The sequence below is a fragment of the Bos grunniens genome, chromosome 8, assembly GCF_055505025.1.
Source record: "Bos grunniens cultivar Pamir isolate PY7600 chromosome 8, Bosgru_T2T1.0, whole genome shotgun sequence".
Taxonomy (NCBI): domain Eukaryota; kingdom Metazoa; phylum Chordata; class Mammalia; order Artiodactyla; family Bovidae; genus Bos; species Bos grunniens.
This window is the reverse complement of record NC_141172.1, coordinates 96,787,772-96,804,834: the sequence shown is the minus strand read 5'-3', so window position 1 is coordinate 96,804,834 and position 17,063 is coordinate 96,787,772. Positions and strand designations below refer to the sequence as shown.

Here is a 17,063-nt window from a genome sequence, read left to right as displayed (position 1 = left end):
CATTGTGACTAGTACCTGTCCAACAGCAACTGTAAGAGCCATTGATTGTAACACCTACCCCAGTTTTAAAGATGTTAATGAAAGGAAAAAACACATGCTACAGATGTGAGAGTTGGACCATAAAGAAGACTGAGCACTGAAGAATCGATGCCTTCAAACTGTGGTGCTGGAGAAGACTCTTGAGAGTCCCTTGGGCAGCAAGGGTATCAAACTAGTCAATCCTAAAGGAAAGCAACCCTGAATATTCATTGGAGGACTGATGCTGAAGCTGAAGCTCCAAGACTTTGGCCACGAGAAGCAAAGAGCCACCTCATTGGAAAAGACCCCGATGCTGGGAAAGACTGAGGGCAGGAGAAGGGGGCGACACAGGATGAGATGGTTGACTGGCATCACAGACTCAGTAGACATGAGTCTGAGCAAACTCTGGCAGATAATAAAGGACAAGGGAGGCCTGGCGTGCTGCAGTCCATGCAGTCGCAAAGAGTCAGACATGACTTAGCGACTGAAAGACAACAAAAAACGTGAGGAAATACAGATTATCCCTTTCTCCTAGACTAGTGTCTGGCACCCAGCCGATGTTCAGTCAATGTGTGTAGGCTTGCTATAGCTTTGTGACATGATTCAGGCCAATCTACAGCGACAGTGGTCATTTCTATACAGCCCTGAACCTCTCAAGTGTCCAAGGCTTCTGGAAGGACAGGTTTGCACCAAGGCATACCAGAGGTCATTTGAGGAGGAGCTGGAGGCAGCGGAACCTCTGAATAGTTCCTGGTTTCCCAGTGGACGATTGGACCAGGAATGGCGTGTTGCTGGGCAGAGAGGAGTCCTTCAAACCCCCAGAATTTCAACAGGGTCAGGCTGAGACTATGAACTTTGGAGCACAAAACCTTAGCTGTTAGAAATACATTTTTATCTATGTATAAAGTTTGGACCCCGTATCCAGAAACAACAATAAATCTTAGGCTCTTTCTATCTCCTGCTGCCCCACTCTCAGTGATATATACAAGCTGGAAAAGACTTTTTATTTTTGGATAGTGAGAGACAAGGCAACAGAAGGTTATAACTTAAGGAAAGTAATAACATGTTCTGGCCAGAAATGCCCCACTGTGTCTCCATGTGAATGTCATTGTGTTTGAACAAGTTGAACTGAATTTTTTCTGCTGATTTTGAATGTGCAATGCACAGGCATATACAGAAATTACATGAGGGAAGAACAGAAAGACCCCCATTGCTTGGCATCATATTCTAAGCTTACACAAACTTGGAAGGCTGTTCTCAAGCCTCTGACATTTGGCTACCCCGAGTCTCACTCTGTGCACAGAGGAGATTGTCAAAACTCAGGTGGGTGCAGTCAGTCCACATGGTTGACGTCACAGAGAACAGGAGAGCCAGGAGGAGGAGGTTTGACTGTGTCCTGGGAAGAGACCCAGAGGCATAGGCAGAGCCATCCCATGCCTGCTGGGGGGCTGGGTTTCGAGTGTAAAATGGGGCCTGTGAAGCCTCCCGTCTGGGCAGAGTTCACCAGGCATTTAACAACCCATGTGGCCGGAGGACTGCAGAGGGTTCCAGGGGGCCCCCACGGCACCTGGAGTTAATCCTTTAGTTGCTGGATCACAGGAAGGACCAGGGGACAGTGTGGTGGGGGACACGAAGGACAGCTGCTGTTTATTTACAATATTGATGAAATATTGCAACAAGCAACTGGACTGTATCTGTGTGTGTCATATGAAGAGCACCCTATCAGTGAACTTTCTGCGAAGATGAAATCAGCAAATGAATGAATGAGTGAGTGAATGAATGAATGAGTGATTGGGTACCATGCACTGTGCTTGTGAGTCAAGAATTTTCTCTCATCCAGTAAATATTTATTGAATGTCCATAGTGTGCAGTTTTCATGTCAGATGCTGAGGATGAAAAGCTAATTCAGAAAAAACCCTTCTTTGGAAAGTCCTTCTTGAGGTAATAAGTGATGGGTAGGAAGGGCATCTCTTGTGGAGTGAACAGTATGAGCAAAGACACAGGGACAAATGCAAAAGAGAGCAAATCAAGCAAGCAAGCAAATAAAAAGCACCTTATCTTGTTCTGAAGCAACAATCTGTCATTGTGATCAGTATAAAGTTTGAGAAGCTGCAGGAGATAGGGCTCTTGGAAGCGTAAATAATGGCCAGTCTGCGAGGGCTGAACACTGTTGTGTGGGAGCGTCAGGGATGAGCGGCAACAGGTCACTTTCACACTGAAATAGTCACTGCACAGCAGGGTGGGGCCTGGCCTCCAAGGGCTAAGGCTGGAGGCAAGGAGGCCACTTACAAAGCCATTGCAACAATCCAGGTAAATGAAGGGGCAGAATAGAAATTGGGAGGATAAACTGAAAAGATTAAGTTTGGTTTATTTTTTTAAGTTGAAGAGTGAGAGAAAGAAATAGGGCCAAAACTTGATCAGCAAACCTAGGGTTAAAGAGAAAGTGACATATGACCAAAATATAGTCAATCCTTTATGATAACTTGGTATGGAGTGTGATCTATCAAAATATCCAATTATTATGTTGCACACCTAATATGGGTTATTCCTGGTGGCTCAACTGTAGAGAATCCACCAGCAATGGCAGGAGATGTGGGTTCCATCCCTGGGTGGGGAATATCCCCTGGAGGAGGAAATGGCAACCCACTCCAATATTCTTGCCCGGGAAATCCCATGGACAGAGGAGCCTGGTGGGCTACAGTTACAAAAGAGTAGGTCACGAATTAGGACTAAACCATCACCACCACACACACCTAATATACTATTATAATGTTGTATGTTATATAATAAACATTGTAACAAAATATAGGAGTAAAGTAATGCTCAAAATTCTCCAAGCCAGGCTTCAGCAATACGTGAACCGTGAACTTCCAGATGTTCAAGCTGGTTTTAGAAAAGGCAGAGGAACCAGAGATCAAATTGCCAACATCCACTGGATCATGGAAAAAGCAAGAGAGTTCCAGAAAAACATCTATTTCTGCTTTATTGGCTATGCCAAAGCCTTTGACTGTGTGGACTGAAAGAGATGGGAATACCAGACCACCTGACCTGCCTCTTGAGAAACCTATATGCAGGTCAGGAAGCAACAGTTAGAACTGGACATGGAACAACAGACTGGTTCCAAATAGGAAAGGAGTACGACAAGGCTGTATATTGTCACCCTGCTTATTTAACTTATATGCAGAGTACATCATGAGAAACGCTGGGCTGGAGGAAGCACAAGCTGGAATGAAGATTGCCGGGAGAAATCAGTAACCCCAGATACACAGATGACACCACCCTTATGGCAGAAAGTGAAGAGGAACTAAAAAGCCTCTTGATGAAGGTGAAAGAGGAGAGTGAAAAACTTGGCTTAAAGCTCAACATTCAGAAAACGAAGATCATGGCATCTGGTCCCATCACTTCATGGGAAATAGATGGGGAAACATGGAAACAGTGTCAGACTTTATTTTTCTGGGCTCCAAAATCACTGCAGATGGTGACTGCAGCCATGAAATAAAAAGACGCTTACTCCTTGGAAGGAAAGTTATGACCAACCTAGATAGCATATTCAAAAGCAGAGACATTACTTTGCCAACAAAGGTCCGTCTAGTCAAGGCTATGGTTTTTCCAGTAGTCATGTATGGATGTGAGAGTTGGACTGTGAAGAAAGCTGAGCGCCGAAGAATTGATGCTTTTGAACTGTGGTGTTGGAGAAGACTCTTGAGAGTCCCTTGGACTGCAAGGAGATCCAACCAGTCCATTCTATAGGAGATCAGCCCTGGGTGTTCTTTGGAAGGAATGATGCTAAAGCTGAAACTCCAGTACTTTGGCCACCTCATGCGAAGAGTTGACTCATTGGAAAAGACTCTGATGCTGGGAGGGATTGAGGGCAGGAGGAGAAGGGCACGACAGAGGATGAGATGGCTGGATGGCATCACTGACTCGATGGACGTGAGTCTGAGTGAACTCCGGGAGTTGGTGATGGACAGGGAGGCCTGGCAGGCTGCGATTCATGGGGTCTCAAAGAGTCGGACATGACTAAGCGACTGAACTGAACTGAACATAATATTATAAGTCAACTATACTTCAATTTTATTTTATTTTATTTTTTTTTAGGGTAGAGTCTTCATGAATTTATTTATTTATTTTTCCTAAATTTTTAAAAGAAAATCCATCCTGAACCCTCCTCCCTCCTCCCTCCCCATACCATCCCTCTGGGTCGTCCCAGTGCACCAGTCCCAAGCATCCAGCATCGTGCATTGAACCTGGACTGGCATCTCGTTTCATACATGACATTTCACATGTTTCAATGCCATTCTCCCAAATCTTGCCACCCTCTCCCTCTCCCACAGAGTCCATAAGCCTGTTCTATACATCAGTGTCTCTTTTGCTGTCTCGTATACAGGGTTATCGTTACCATCTTTCTAAATTCCATATATATGCGTTAGTATACTGTATTGGTGTTTGTCCTTCTGGCTTACTTCACTCTGTATAATAGGCTCCAGTTTCATCCACCTCATTAGAACTGATTCAAATGTATTCTTTTTAATGGCTGAGTAATACTCCATTGTGTATATGTACCACAGCTTTCTTATCCATTCATCTGCTGATGGACATCTAGGTTGCTTCCATGTCCTGGCTATTATAAACAGTGCTGCGATGAACATTGGGGTACACGTGTCTCTTTCCCTTCTGGTTTCCTCAGTGTGTATGTCCAGCAGTGGGATTGCTGGATCATAAGGCAGTTCTATTTCCAGTTTTTTAAGGAATCTCCACACTGTTCTCCATAGTGGCTGTACTAGTTTGCATTCCCACCAACAGTGTAAGAGGGTTCCCTTTTCTCCACACCCTCTCCAGCATTTATTATTTGTAGACTTTTGGATCGCAGCCATTCTGACTGGTGTGAAATGATATCCCACTTTCACCATTACCATTCAACATAGTTTTGGAAGTTTTGGCCACAGCAATCAGAGCAGAAAAAGAAATAAAAGGAATCCAAATTGGAAAAGAAGAAGTAAAACTCTCACTATTTGCAGATGACATGATCCTCTACATAGAAAACCCTAAAGACTCCACCAGAAAATTACTAGAACTAATCAATGATTATAGTAAAGTTGCAGGATATAAAATCAACACACAGAAATCCCTTGCATTTCTATACACTAATAATGAGAAAACAGAAAGAGAAATTAAGGAAACAATTCCATTCACCATTGCAACGAAAAGAATAAAATACTTAGGAATATATCTACCTAAAGAAACTAAAGACCTATATATAGAAAACTATAAAACACTGGTGAAAGAAATCAAAGAGGACACTAATAGATGGATAAATATACCATGTTCATGGATTGGAAGAATCAATATAGTGAAAATGAGTATACTACCCAAAGCAATCTATAGATTCAATGCAATCCCTAGCAAGCTACCAACAGTATTCTTCACAGAGCTAGAACAAATAATTTCACAATTTGTATGGAAATACAAAAAAACCTCGAATAGCCAAAGCGATTTTGAGAAAGAAAAATGGAACAGGAGGAATCAACCTACCTGACTTCAGGCTCTACTACAAAGCCACAGTTATCAAGACAGTATGGTACTGGCACAAAGACAGAAACATAGATCAATGGAACAAAATAGAAAGCCCAGAGATAAATCCACGCACATATGGACACCTTATCTTTGACAAAGGAGGCAAGAATATACAATGGATTAAAGACAATCTCTTTAACAAGTGGTGCTGGGAAATCTGGTCAACCACTTGTAAAAGAATGAAACTAGAACACTTTCTAACACCATATACAAAAATAAACTCAAAATGGATTAAAGATCTAAATGTAAGACCAGAAACTATAAAACTCCTAGAGGAGAACATAGGCAAAACACTCCCTGACATACATCACAGCAGGATCCTCTATGACCCACCTCCCAGAATATTGGAAATAAAAACAAAAATAAACAAATGGGACCTAATTAAACTTAAAAGCTTCTGCACATCAAAGGAAACTATTACCAAGGTGAAAAGACAGCCTTCAGAATGGGAGAAAATAATAGCAAATGAAGCAACCGACAAACAACTAATCTCAAAAATATACAAGCAACTCCTCCAGCTCAACTCCAGAAAAATAAATGACCCAATCAAAAAATGGGCCAAAGATCTAAATAGACATTTTTCCAAAGAAGACATACAGATGGCTAACAAACACATGAAAAGATGCTCAACATCACTCATCATTAGAGAAATGCAAATCAAAACCACTATGAGATATACTTCAATTTTAAAAAAGAAGAACAAAGAAAAGAAACACTTAGAGGGTACATAAAGTAAGACCGGGTTCACAGAGAAGGAGTAGCTAAGGGAATTCCCAGGTTCCTGGACTGAAGACCCAAAGATGATAGTGTCCCCAAGACCAGAGCCGAAGAACAGGTGGGTCTGAGGGGAAGACATGAGAGAGGGTTAAGGTGGAGGAATCTAGAAGGTCCAAGAGGAGGGCTTTGGTGAGCAGGTTTTCCTCAGGCTTTCCCACAGGTTTTCACAAGGTTTGCTTTGACTCACACTCTCTGAGCCTCAGCACGAGAAAGAGAAGTCTATGGATTCCAGTCACTTCACCATCATCCTCGAGCTGATATTTTGTATTTTAAAAAGTTGGCTAAGGATTCTGCCCAGCATGTCTTTTCTCCCCCTTGATTATTGAGGTGTAGCCTACATACAGAACAGTGCGTGAATCAGGGGGATGGGGTGGGAGGGAAGTTCAAGAGAGAGGGGACATATGTCTGATTCACGCAGATACATGGCAGAAACACACACAATACTGTAAAGCAATTGTCCTCCAACTAAAAATAAATAATTTTTTAAAGCTAAAAAAAAGTATACATCGCAACAAGTATGTCATTTGGATTGTATTAAAGACCTTAAAAATACTCACAAGTGCACACACACAGAGACATATATGAAAATAGAAGCCAGTTTCCTAAGAATTTTCCTTCCAGAGGGAAGGACTCTGAGCAGTCAATGGGCATGCAAACACCATTAAGCCCAAACACCCTACTTCACATGGAATGCAAGACTCTCCGGCATCTGACCCCTGCCCACTTCCCCTCCCTCACTTGCCAACACCACCACCATTCCCTCCCTAAATTAAGCTCTGGCCTCACTAAGCCTCAGTGTCCCGGATCCCAACCGCTCATTCATCCGTCCACACCCACCATGCTTCCCCTGCCTTTTCCCACTTACTCAAGATCCAGCCAGCAAATTCTCTCTTGGGCTTTCGGGCCCTTCCAATGCTTGCTCTTCTCTGAAGGCCTCCTCCACTAGTCTCCTATTTCCGTCCCAGTTGCAGTTCATTTCCATTGCTAGTTTTTTTTTTTTTCCTAAATTCTATCAGTACAATTCCAAGGCTGTATCTCCAGACTGACGTTGAACACACCTTAACTCTGTTTGGATGTTGTTACCATCACTGAGCTCTCAAAAGAAAAAAGGAAAAAGTCTGTTTTGAAACAGACTCACAGACTTAGAGAATGAATTTATGGTTACCAGGGGGGATGGTTGGGGAGAAGAATAGAGAGAGAGTTTGGGACTGACATGTACACACTGCTAGATTTAAAATAGATAACCAGCAAGGACCTACAATAGAGCAGAGGGAACTCTTCTGAATATTCTATAATAACCTAAATGGGAAAAGAATTTGAAAAAGAATAGATACATGTATATGTGTAACTGAATCACGTTGCTGTATACTTAAAACTAACACAACATTGTTAATGCTGATTAACATAACTGATTGTTAATGCTGATTAACATACAGTCCAACATAAAATAAAAACTTTTTTAAAAAAGTCTGTTTTGACTTGTGGTTGCCAAGGAAAGAGGAATGGGGAGAGAAGGATTGGGGGTTGGGGATTAGCAGATGCAAAGTGTATTATGTATAGGATGGATAAAAAAGGTCCTAATGTATATCACAGGGAACTATATTTAGTATCCTGTGATAAACCATGACGGAAAAAAATACAAAAAAAGAATGTATACGTAAGTATAACTGAATCACTTTGCTGAACAGCAGAAATTAACATGACATTGTAAGTCAACTATAGATTAATAAAATAATTTTTTTAAATGTCTCTTTTGAAGAAAGCAAGAAAGGAAAGAAGACAAGGATGGAGGGGAGAAGGAGGAAGGGAAGAAAGAGAGAAAGAAAGGAAACAAAGGAATGAGGAAGGAAAGACTATACAAGAGAATTCACTTTTATTCTCAGTTCCGAGCCTGGCAAAAATGTGTTGGCTATGAAAGCCCAGGAATCAGAGGCCCAGGCTGGAGTTTGAACTTTACAACTGACCAACTGTGGACGATGCACAAGTCAGTTCACCCCTCTTCCTGATTCCTTCCACTTTGCAAATGTCCGTGATCCTCAAGCCAGGAATTTAAAATCATAATAAACAGTGTGTTTAGTGATCTCATTTCTCTGCTTCCACCATTCCTCATTCAGTCTCCACTCGTGTGAACAGAGACTGATGCAAAACATATTTCTTTTCATTTTTACCCTCTGAAATATAAAACTGGGACAGAGAGGGAGAGAAACAAGAGATGCTGAATTCTTTCTACACGCAACACAATAAAGTCAAATAATACATGTTTTAGTCATCCTACAAGGGAGCCAGATCAATAGCTTGGTTGGCGACACCGCGCTGGCCCCTCTCTCTTCACAAGGGCAGGAAATGTGTACATTCTCAAGGGCCAACTGGCCAACCACCCCCGCATCAGCCATTCTCTTTAATGACGCTCTTCCATCAGACCCCTTTCTCTTGAAGACAATTCATTTTATGAAACGGCCGCAGCTGCCATTAGAAGTGGGCGAATCCAGGCATGTGTTTGGGTTCGAGATCTGTCTTGTGTGATGTTTCAAATACTTTAGGTTTGGCAGAAGCCAAGACACATTCTGTCAAGTTCTTTTTCCCCTTCGTTTTTTAAGCCCGTGTGGATTCGAGAGAAATGTGGCCATCTGATTCTCATTCGTTTTTGCCTAACTCAACAACAAAAATTGTCTCAGAAGAACTAGAAAATGTCCAAGTGGCAAATATAACCTCTTTCACAGAAGCCTTCTTAGGATCTCTGTCGGTCCACCCGGACCGATTGACATTCTCCAAACAGGCCAAGCATTTTCACTTCTTTGTGCCAGCTGCACTTGCTCCCTGAGCCTGGAATATTCTTCCCTTTCACCCTCTCCTCTGCTCATCGACTCCTGCTCCCCAAGTCCCATGCAAAGACGACCTCCTTCGTGAAGGTTTTCCCCACCGTCCAACTTGTAGACGCTCCCACGGTCCCCTGAAGTCCTGCAGGACTTCACTTGGAGCCCTAACGACCCTCTGTTCTGTGCTGCTTCGTGTTATAGTGGTTGTTGAACCACATGAATCAAGCCCTCACTGATGTTGTCCTGGATGTGAAGCTCTCAACCTTAATTAAAGGCCTTCACGAGAAAAGGCAGACAAGGACTGGCATTTGTGGGAAAGCTGTTGCCAAAAACATTAATTATTGTGTCTATCAATGTCCATAGGTGGGCTTCCAGGTAAGAAGTGAACTTGAGGCTTCAGGACCAGAAATAACAATGGGCTTCTTCCTCTATGATAGTGAGAGCTATGTTCTCTTTTTCTCCTGGCTGCCAGGAAGCTAAGAAGCAGCTCCAATGTTTGTTCATAGCAACTGTATCTCATGCCAACTTCCTTTTTTTTTTTTTTTTTTGTGGACCTGTTTTCAATTTCCACATTATTAACGTATAAAGGAAAAGAAAATCTATCGTCCACCATCCGTCACTTCAAAGTCTCCGCAGAGTAGCCAAGTGAAAATAATAAAGAGCTATTTGTGATGGTTTCATCTAGAAAATAGCTCTAGTACTTAGAAAAGGTTTTGCTTTCAGTTTTAGGTTGGGCCCTTTTTACCAGGTGCAGTCAGTCAGACAGTTCAGTAGCTCAGTCGTGTCTGACTCTTTCTGACCCCATGAATCACAGCACTCCAGGCCTCCCTGTCCATCACCAACTCCCGGAGTTCACTCAAACTCACGTCTATCAAGTCCATGATGCCATCCAGCCATCTCATCCTCTGTCGTCCCCTTTTCCTCCTGCCCCCAATCCCTCTCAGAGTCAGGGTCTTTTCCGATGAGTCAGCTCTTCGCATGAGATGGCCTAAGTACTGGAGTTTCAGCTTTAGCATCAGTCCTTCCAATGAACACTCAGGACTGATTTCCTTTAGAATGGACTGGTTGGCCCTCCTTACAGTCCAAGGGACTCTCAAGAGTCTTCTCCAACACCACAGTTCAAAGGCATCAATTCTTCGGCGTTCAGCCTTCTTCACAGTCCAACTCTCACATCCATAACATGACCACAGGAAAAACCATAGCCTTGACTAGACGAACCTTTGTTGGCAAAGTAATGTCTGCTTTTCAATATGCTATCTAGGTTGGTCATAACTTTCCTTCCAAGGAGCAAGTGTCTTTTAATTTCATGGCTACAATCATCATCTGCAGTGATTTTGGAGCCCCCAAAAATAAAGTCAGCCACTGTTTCCATGTTTCCCCATCTATTTCCCATGAAGTGATGGGACCAGATGCCATGATCTTCGTTTTCTGAATGTTGAGCTTTAAGCCAACTTTTTCACTCTCCTCTTTCACTTTCATCAAGAGGCTTTTTAGTTCCTCTTCACTTTCTGCCATAAGGGTGGTGTCATCTGCATATCTGAGGTTATTGATAGTAGTTAATAAAAAAACAATTTTTAACTTAAAATTAATTGTTAAAAACATAATCATTTATAATTCTGACTCCCCCAGAGCACAGCCCATGTCATTCATCTCCTCTGAATTCTCCTTCATATCAGAGCACTCTGTATATAACTGGCATTCACCAAATACCTGTTAAGTGGACGAGGAACAAAGTTCTCCCAAGTGAATTTCTGAAGCCAAAGAGAAAGCTCTGGACTCAGTATCTCTAGACTCTCCTGGTTTCAAAGCCCAGCTCTGGCTGACCACAAAGCCTTGAGACAGACAGTTACTTGGATCCATCTGAGCCTGTTTTCTCATTTGTAAAATGAGGCTTTAACTACTTCTGTTTCAGGGTTGTTTTGAGCATTGATTGGGATGAGCGGCTTAATATTGCTAACTCCCTTTTATGTACAGGTGCTCCTGGGCAAGAAAAACAACATTGTATGTTTTAAACAGGAAACTGACCACTGGAAGTTGCACTGCTGGGAACACAAGAGGAGATTATGTGGGCAGTTGTCATTAGCTGGATAATGCATGCACTTCAGTTCAGTTCAGTTGCTCAGTCGTGTCTGACTCTTTGAGACCCCATGGACTGCAGCACACCAGGCCTCCCTGTCCATCACCAACTCCTGGAGTTTACTCACACTCATGTCCATTGAGTCAGTGATGCCATCCAACCATCTCATCCTCTGTCGTCCCCTTCTCCTCCTGCCCTCAATCTTTCCCAGCATCAGGATCTTTTCAAATGAGTCAATTCTTCACATCAGGTGGCCAAAGTATTGGAGTTTCAGCTTCAACATCAGTCCTTCCAATGAACACTCAGGACTGAGCTCCTTTAGGATGGACTGGTTGGATCTCCTTGCAGTTCAAGGGACTCTCAAGAGTCTTCTCCAACACCACTTCAGAAACACAGAAATGGGGAAAAAATGAGATACAAAAGAGAAGCCAAGCCCATGGGCTTCTTCCAAAGGAGGCAGTGGCCCTTACTTGCTAGTCATAGAAATCAACAGGTTAGACAGAAGAGATTCTGCTCAACCATTAAATGCGAGACACAAGTGACAGAAGAAAAAAATAATCTTTTGGTTTTTAACATCTAAAGTGCTCTGATAAACGTCAAGGGCCTACTGTCTAGCACAGGGAACTATACTCAATATCCTGCGACAAACCATAAGGAAAGAATATGGAAGAGAATGTAGGTATATGTATAACTGAATCACTTTGTTGTATAGCAGAAATTAACACAACATTATAAATCAACTAAACTTCAATAAAATAATTATTTTTAAAATACTAAGAAAAAAAAGAAAGAAAGAAATTGCTGTAGAGTTGTGGTACAATGGTTTTCATCAAAATGGAATACAAGTACCACTGATGGGATTCAAGATGATTTTATATGGCGTGCTGCTGCTGCTAAGTCGCTTCAGTCGTGTCTGACTCTGTGCGACCCCATAGACGGCAGCCCACCAGGCTCCACCGTCCCTGGGATTCTCCAGGCAAGAACACTGGAGTGGGTTGCCATTTCCTCCTCCAATGCATGAAAGTGAAAAATGAAAGTGAAGTCACTTAGTCGTGTCCGACTCTTAGCGACCCCATGGACTGCAGCCTACCAGGCTCCTCCGTCCATGGGATTTTCCAGGCAAGAGTACTGGAGTGGGGTGCCATTAGAGAAGTATTTATTCTTTTAATCATGTATTTATTGTATATTTTGTTATAGAACATCGAGCTAGTACAGCCAAACTTTGATATTATACAAATTATTATGGAGTGTATTTTAAAGTTTTACAATATTTTCTAAATAAGTGGATGTACAGAAAAATACTGAACGTGTCACAGCTGGCAGAACATATCTATGCTAAACAATTTTAACATAGTTCTAGAATTACTGGAAGTGTGGAAAATACAACTTTAACCTGTGGGTCTTCTTGAGCAGCTATTTGGGCCCCTCAGTTTTTGCCCCAAAAATGACTTTTCAAATATTACCAGTCTCATCTACCCTCTCCACGTTGACCCCACGGGACTTCACACCAGTCCATCTACAGACCCTGCAGTGTCCCACCTCCATGTCTTTCTTTGTCTCCGTGCCGCTTCTCTTCTCTCCCTGGCAGGCCAGCCTCAAGCAGAATCAGTCTCTGTCTCCTCTGGGCTTTCCTGCAATCTTGTGCACAACCCTTGCTATTGCAACACTCAGCACTTTGTTTTACAATTTCTTTCAGGGGTGGTCCTAGGCAGTGTCTTGGGGTTTTTTAATTACTTTTTCCTTTATTGCAACCTGGTTGATGTGCCATATTATGTCCGTTTCAGGTGATTTGACATTTGCATACCTTATGAAATGATCACAATAAGTCTGGTAACCATCTGTCTCCATACAAAGTTATTACAATATTATTGACCATATTCCTTATGCTGTATATTACATCCCTGTGGCTTATTTATTGATATAACTGGAGGTTTGTCCCTCTTAATATCCTTCACCTATTTTCCCCAACACGCCCCTCCGGCTTTCTATATCTATGAGTCTTTTCAGCTTGTTTTGCTTTGGGTTTTAGATTCCACATAGGCTATACCATTTGTCTCTGTGCCCTGAGACCCTGGCCTAGAACACTAAATAACTCAAAAAATTAATAACTTAGAAATATAATTGAGGCTATGCTAGGTGCAGAAATTCAAAGGCATAAATACTTGTAATTGTCAGGGATCATAGTCCACAGGAGGACATGACTTTCCTCTCCCCACTGTACTCCTTGTATACCCCAACTCGGCCAGTTTCCTTTTAAAAGCTTTCCTGTCCCATGCCTCCTCTTTCACAGCAGTGTTTGCACTTTGCTATTATTTTTCCTTGTTGCTGTTATTTGATTAACATCTTTTCCCAACAATAGACTATAACCTTCCTATGGGCAAGATCACATCTACCTTTGTTCACCATTGGCCTTTCTTCTTCTTCTTTTTTTAATATTTATTTATTTGGCTGTTCTGGGTCTTAGTTGCTGCATGTGGGACCTTTGTTTCATAGCGTGGGATCTATCACAGCAGCACATGAACTACAAGTGGGCTCAGCAATTGTGGCCTGTAGGCTCAGTTGCCCAAAGGCATGTGAGATCTTAGTTCCCTGACCACAGATCAGACCCATATCCTCTGCATCGCAAGGAGGATTCTGAACCACTGGACCACCAGGGAAGTCCTCCATTGGGCTTTCAGTCAATGCCCAGCACCGAGTCAGACACATAGCTGGTGCTCCCTAAACATCAACTGTATGAGTAAATGAATGAGCGTTTCTCCCTACACACACGCACACACATACAGGTTTCTAGCACCCACATTGTTGCATAGATCACTGAGTAGGCAGATGGGCGACACAAAGACCAGTGTAAACTCTACTGTTTGTTTTTCAGACAGCTTACTGAGGAAACACAATGTTTGCCAACTAGATGGGGAGAAAGTCAAATGGTAAACGGAGCGTTCTCGTTCACAGGGCTCCACGAGGGCTTGACAAACAACACGAGCCAAAATAAACGTGTCGAAAGTATACTCCAGCAAAAGATTATTGACCGTGTCTTTTTAAGAATTTCCCCAGCCGGCAAGACGAAAAACCGTCAGGACTGGACTTTGAAGAGGACTCAGGCAACTAGGGAATATAGTCTCCATGCTGACGACTTCTCAGAAATGGGAGGACACTGGGGCCACAGGGAAAAAGCAGGAGAAAGAATTGATGTCCTATTCAAATGAAGAATTGCTTTTGTCCACACGGACAACAGATTTTCTAAAAGGATCAAAGTTACTTGACCAGAACAGTTTTCAGCAGAGTTGTGTGGAGGGTGAAGAAGAAATGTCTCAGCTTTGAGAGCCACCAGATTTACTGCTTTTTTTTCCTTCTTACTTGAGAATATCTCGGCTGAGACCATCGAGAAAAAGTCAAGAACGGACCCCACCATCCCAATTAATCCTGATGCTTCGGAGCCACGGGGGCCTTACTCTGCTCGCTCTCTCATGCGCAGCTGAAGAGCCCACACGCAGACAGAGCCAGTGACTGACCTCAGCCCACGTGCGTGCAGAGCAGGGCCTGGACTGGTGAGTGAGTGAGTGAGTGACAGCTGCTCAGTTGTGTCTGACCCTGTGACCCCATGGACTGTAGACCGCCAGGCTCTTCTGTCCATGGGATTTTCTAGGCAAGAATACTGGAGTGGGTTGCCATTCCCTTCTCCAGGGGATCTTCTCAACCCAGGGATCAAACACAGGTCTCCTTCATTTCAGGCAGATTCTTTACCCTCTGAGCCACCAGGGAAGCCTGTGGACTAGAAGCCAGCCCATCACTTTTGTGGTCAGGCTCAGGTCCCTCTCCATCCTGTTCTGTGACTACCTCAGACCAAACACCAAGCCTCCACCTGCCCCAACCCTCGTGACTGGCTGCGAAAATCTGCTTTAAGATCAGCCAGTTGAGGGCCAGGTGTTGGCTCATCTGTGGTCTTTGTTGCACTGCTTTTTCTGTCCCAGGACACCCCCACTCAGTGCCGCCAAGTAAACAAGCAGTGAGCCTCTTGGTAGTATCTTCTCTTAAATAACTACCAGTTTCAGGCAACCTAATCAGATCCCAGCTGTCTAGAACACAAGACAACATATGTTGACTGGTCCTGGAGCTCCTTGAGGGCAGGAACCATTTTTTACTTATCGGTGCAGCCCCAGTGCCCAGGCTAACATCTGGCTCATGGCAAGACAGCAAAATGGGAGAATGCCCCAAAATCGCACAGAATCTGAAATTGAAGCCAGAGAGAACCACATGAGAATCCTTGGCCAGAAGCTTACAAAGATGCCTAACCTCTGTGGACTTCAATTTTCTCATTCATAAACTAACACGTAAAGTGCCAACTACCTAACAGAATTGCTACAAGGCCAGAAGACGATGTGTGTAAGTGTGCAGAGCATCAAGCCACGGGATGCTCCGTCAGTAGTCCTTACAATGACGTCCTTCATCATTGTAGGTGCAAGGAAAGGATGAAGTAAGGCAAATTGTAATTGGTTCTTTTCTAGGAGACAAGCAAGTAATAAAGAAAAGGAACCAACAAATGAGTTACTCACCCTGTGAGTGGTCAGACTTTCCTCCGCTATTTATTGTCAGAGCCCAGGGCCCTGCTTTAAAGCCAGCCCTGCTTCATCCCAGCTTCTGCTTCATCTCCCACTGAAGTCATAACGCTGGGCTCACTCTCTGTCTATTGACACAGAGAGCCTGTGAGTCACAAATTCAACAGGATGACTTTGCTGCTGTGTGATTGACTGGAAAATGTTCCCTCATCTGAAAGACTTTTTTTTTTTCTTTCAAGCAAATGGACATGCTTATTTTTGCAACATGGAGTGCAAGCCCTGTATTTATTTGACATTGGTTTCTGTGACATTCCAGCCGGCCAAGGGAGGACTCAGGACGTTCACAACCTGCCTTGCAAAGTGACACATATTTTTCCCTCTCCCTCTCCTTCTCCCTTCCTGCCAACTAGTATATCTAAAGCAAACAGTCCCAGCACAATAGTTAGATTGCACTTCAATTTGCTGTTTACTTGACATTTATACATGGGGCATGCTGGACAGCTCAGTCATTCCAGAGGGGACCTGGCCAGCAAGCATTGGGTTCTACTTGTGCTCAACCCCTAGCAACACAACCCCTGAACCAGCTAGATGATGTCTTGAGAGGTGCTTGTGGTGCTGGGTTTTACTCTTACACGGGGATGCAGAAGATGTGGTTTCAATCCCTGGGTCAGGAAGATTCCCTGGAGGAGGAAATGGCAACCCACTCCCTCCTTCTTGCCTGGAAAATCCTATGGAGCCAGAAGCCTGGCAGGCTAGAGTCCATACAGTCACACACAGACACACACACACCCCTGGGGTGAGGTGTCAGAATGTCTTCAGTCATCCCAGGAAACATCTCCATGATCCATTTAGGGCAGATGGGTGTTGCTGATAACCACCCTTCCTCGCTTTAAACCCAGCGCACACTTTGCCTCCTCATTCACTCTAAGATAGATGTGATCTAGTTCCCCGTGCTAAATCTCCTTAGGACTGGGCACAGGTTACTCGTTTGATTAACTTCATCTCCCTTTTGTTCATTTCTTCCTCTATAGAGTGACATGAGTAATACCTACCTCACAGGATCACGGAGGGCCCAACACAGGCAGAGTAGCTGGGGTAGGTGGGAGTGCTTAGGAAGTGCACTGAGGCACTTCCCTGGTAGTCTGGTGGGTAAGAATCCGCCTGCCAACGCAGGGGACAAGAGTTCGATCCCCGGTCTGGGACGATTTCACAAGCCACGGAGGAACTAAGCCCATGCAGCACAAC

At 43.5% G+C, this 17,063-nt stretch overlaps 1 long non-coding RNA gene across 1 annotated transcript in view; it reads right to left on the bottom strand.

Annotated features, from left to right (window-relative positions):
- Positions 1 to 15,925, bottom strand: part of LOC147367747 (uncharacterized) — a 74,734-nt gene extending 58,809 nt beyond the window's left edge. Inside the window, exon 1 of the long non-coding RNA XR_015169301.1 lies at positions 15,816 to 15,925. This is a non-coding gene — a long non-coding RNA (uncharacterized LOC147367747). The remainder of the gene's footprint in view (positions 1 to 15,815) is intronic.
- Between the last annotated feature and the right edge of the window lie 1,138 nt (positions 15,926 to 17,063).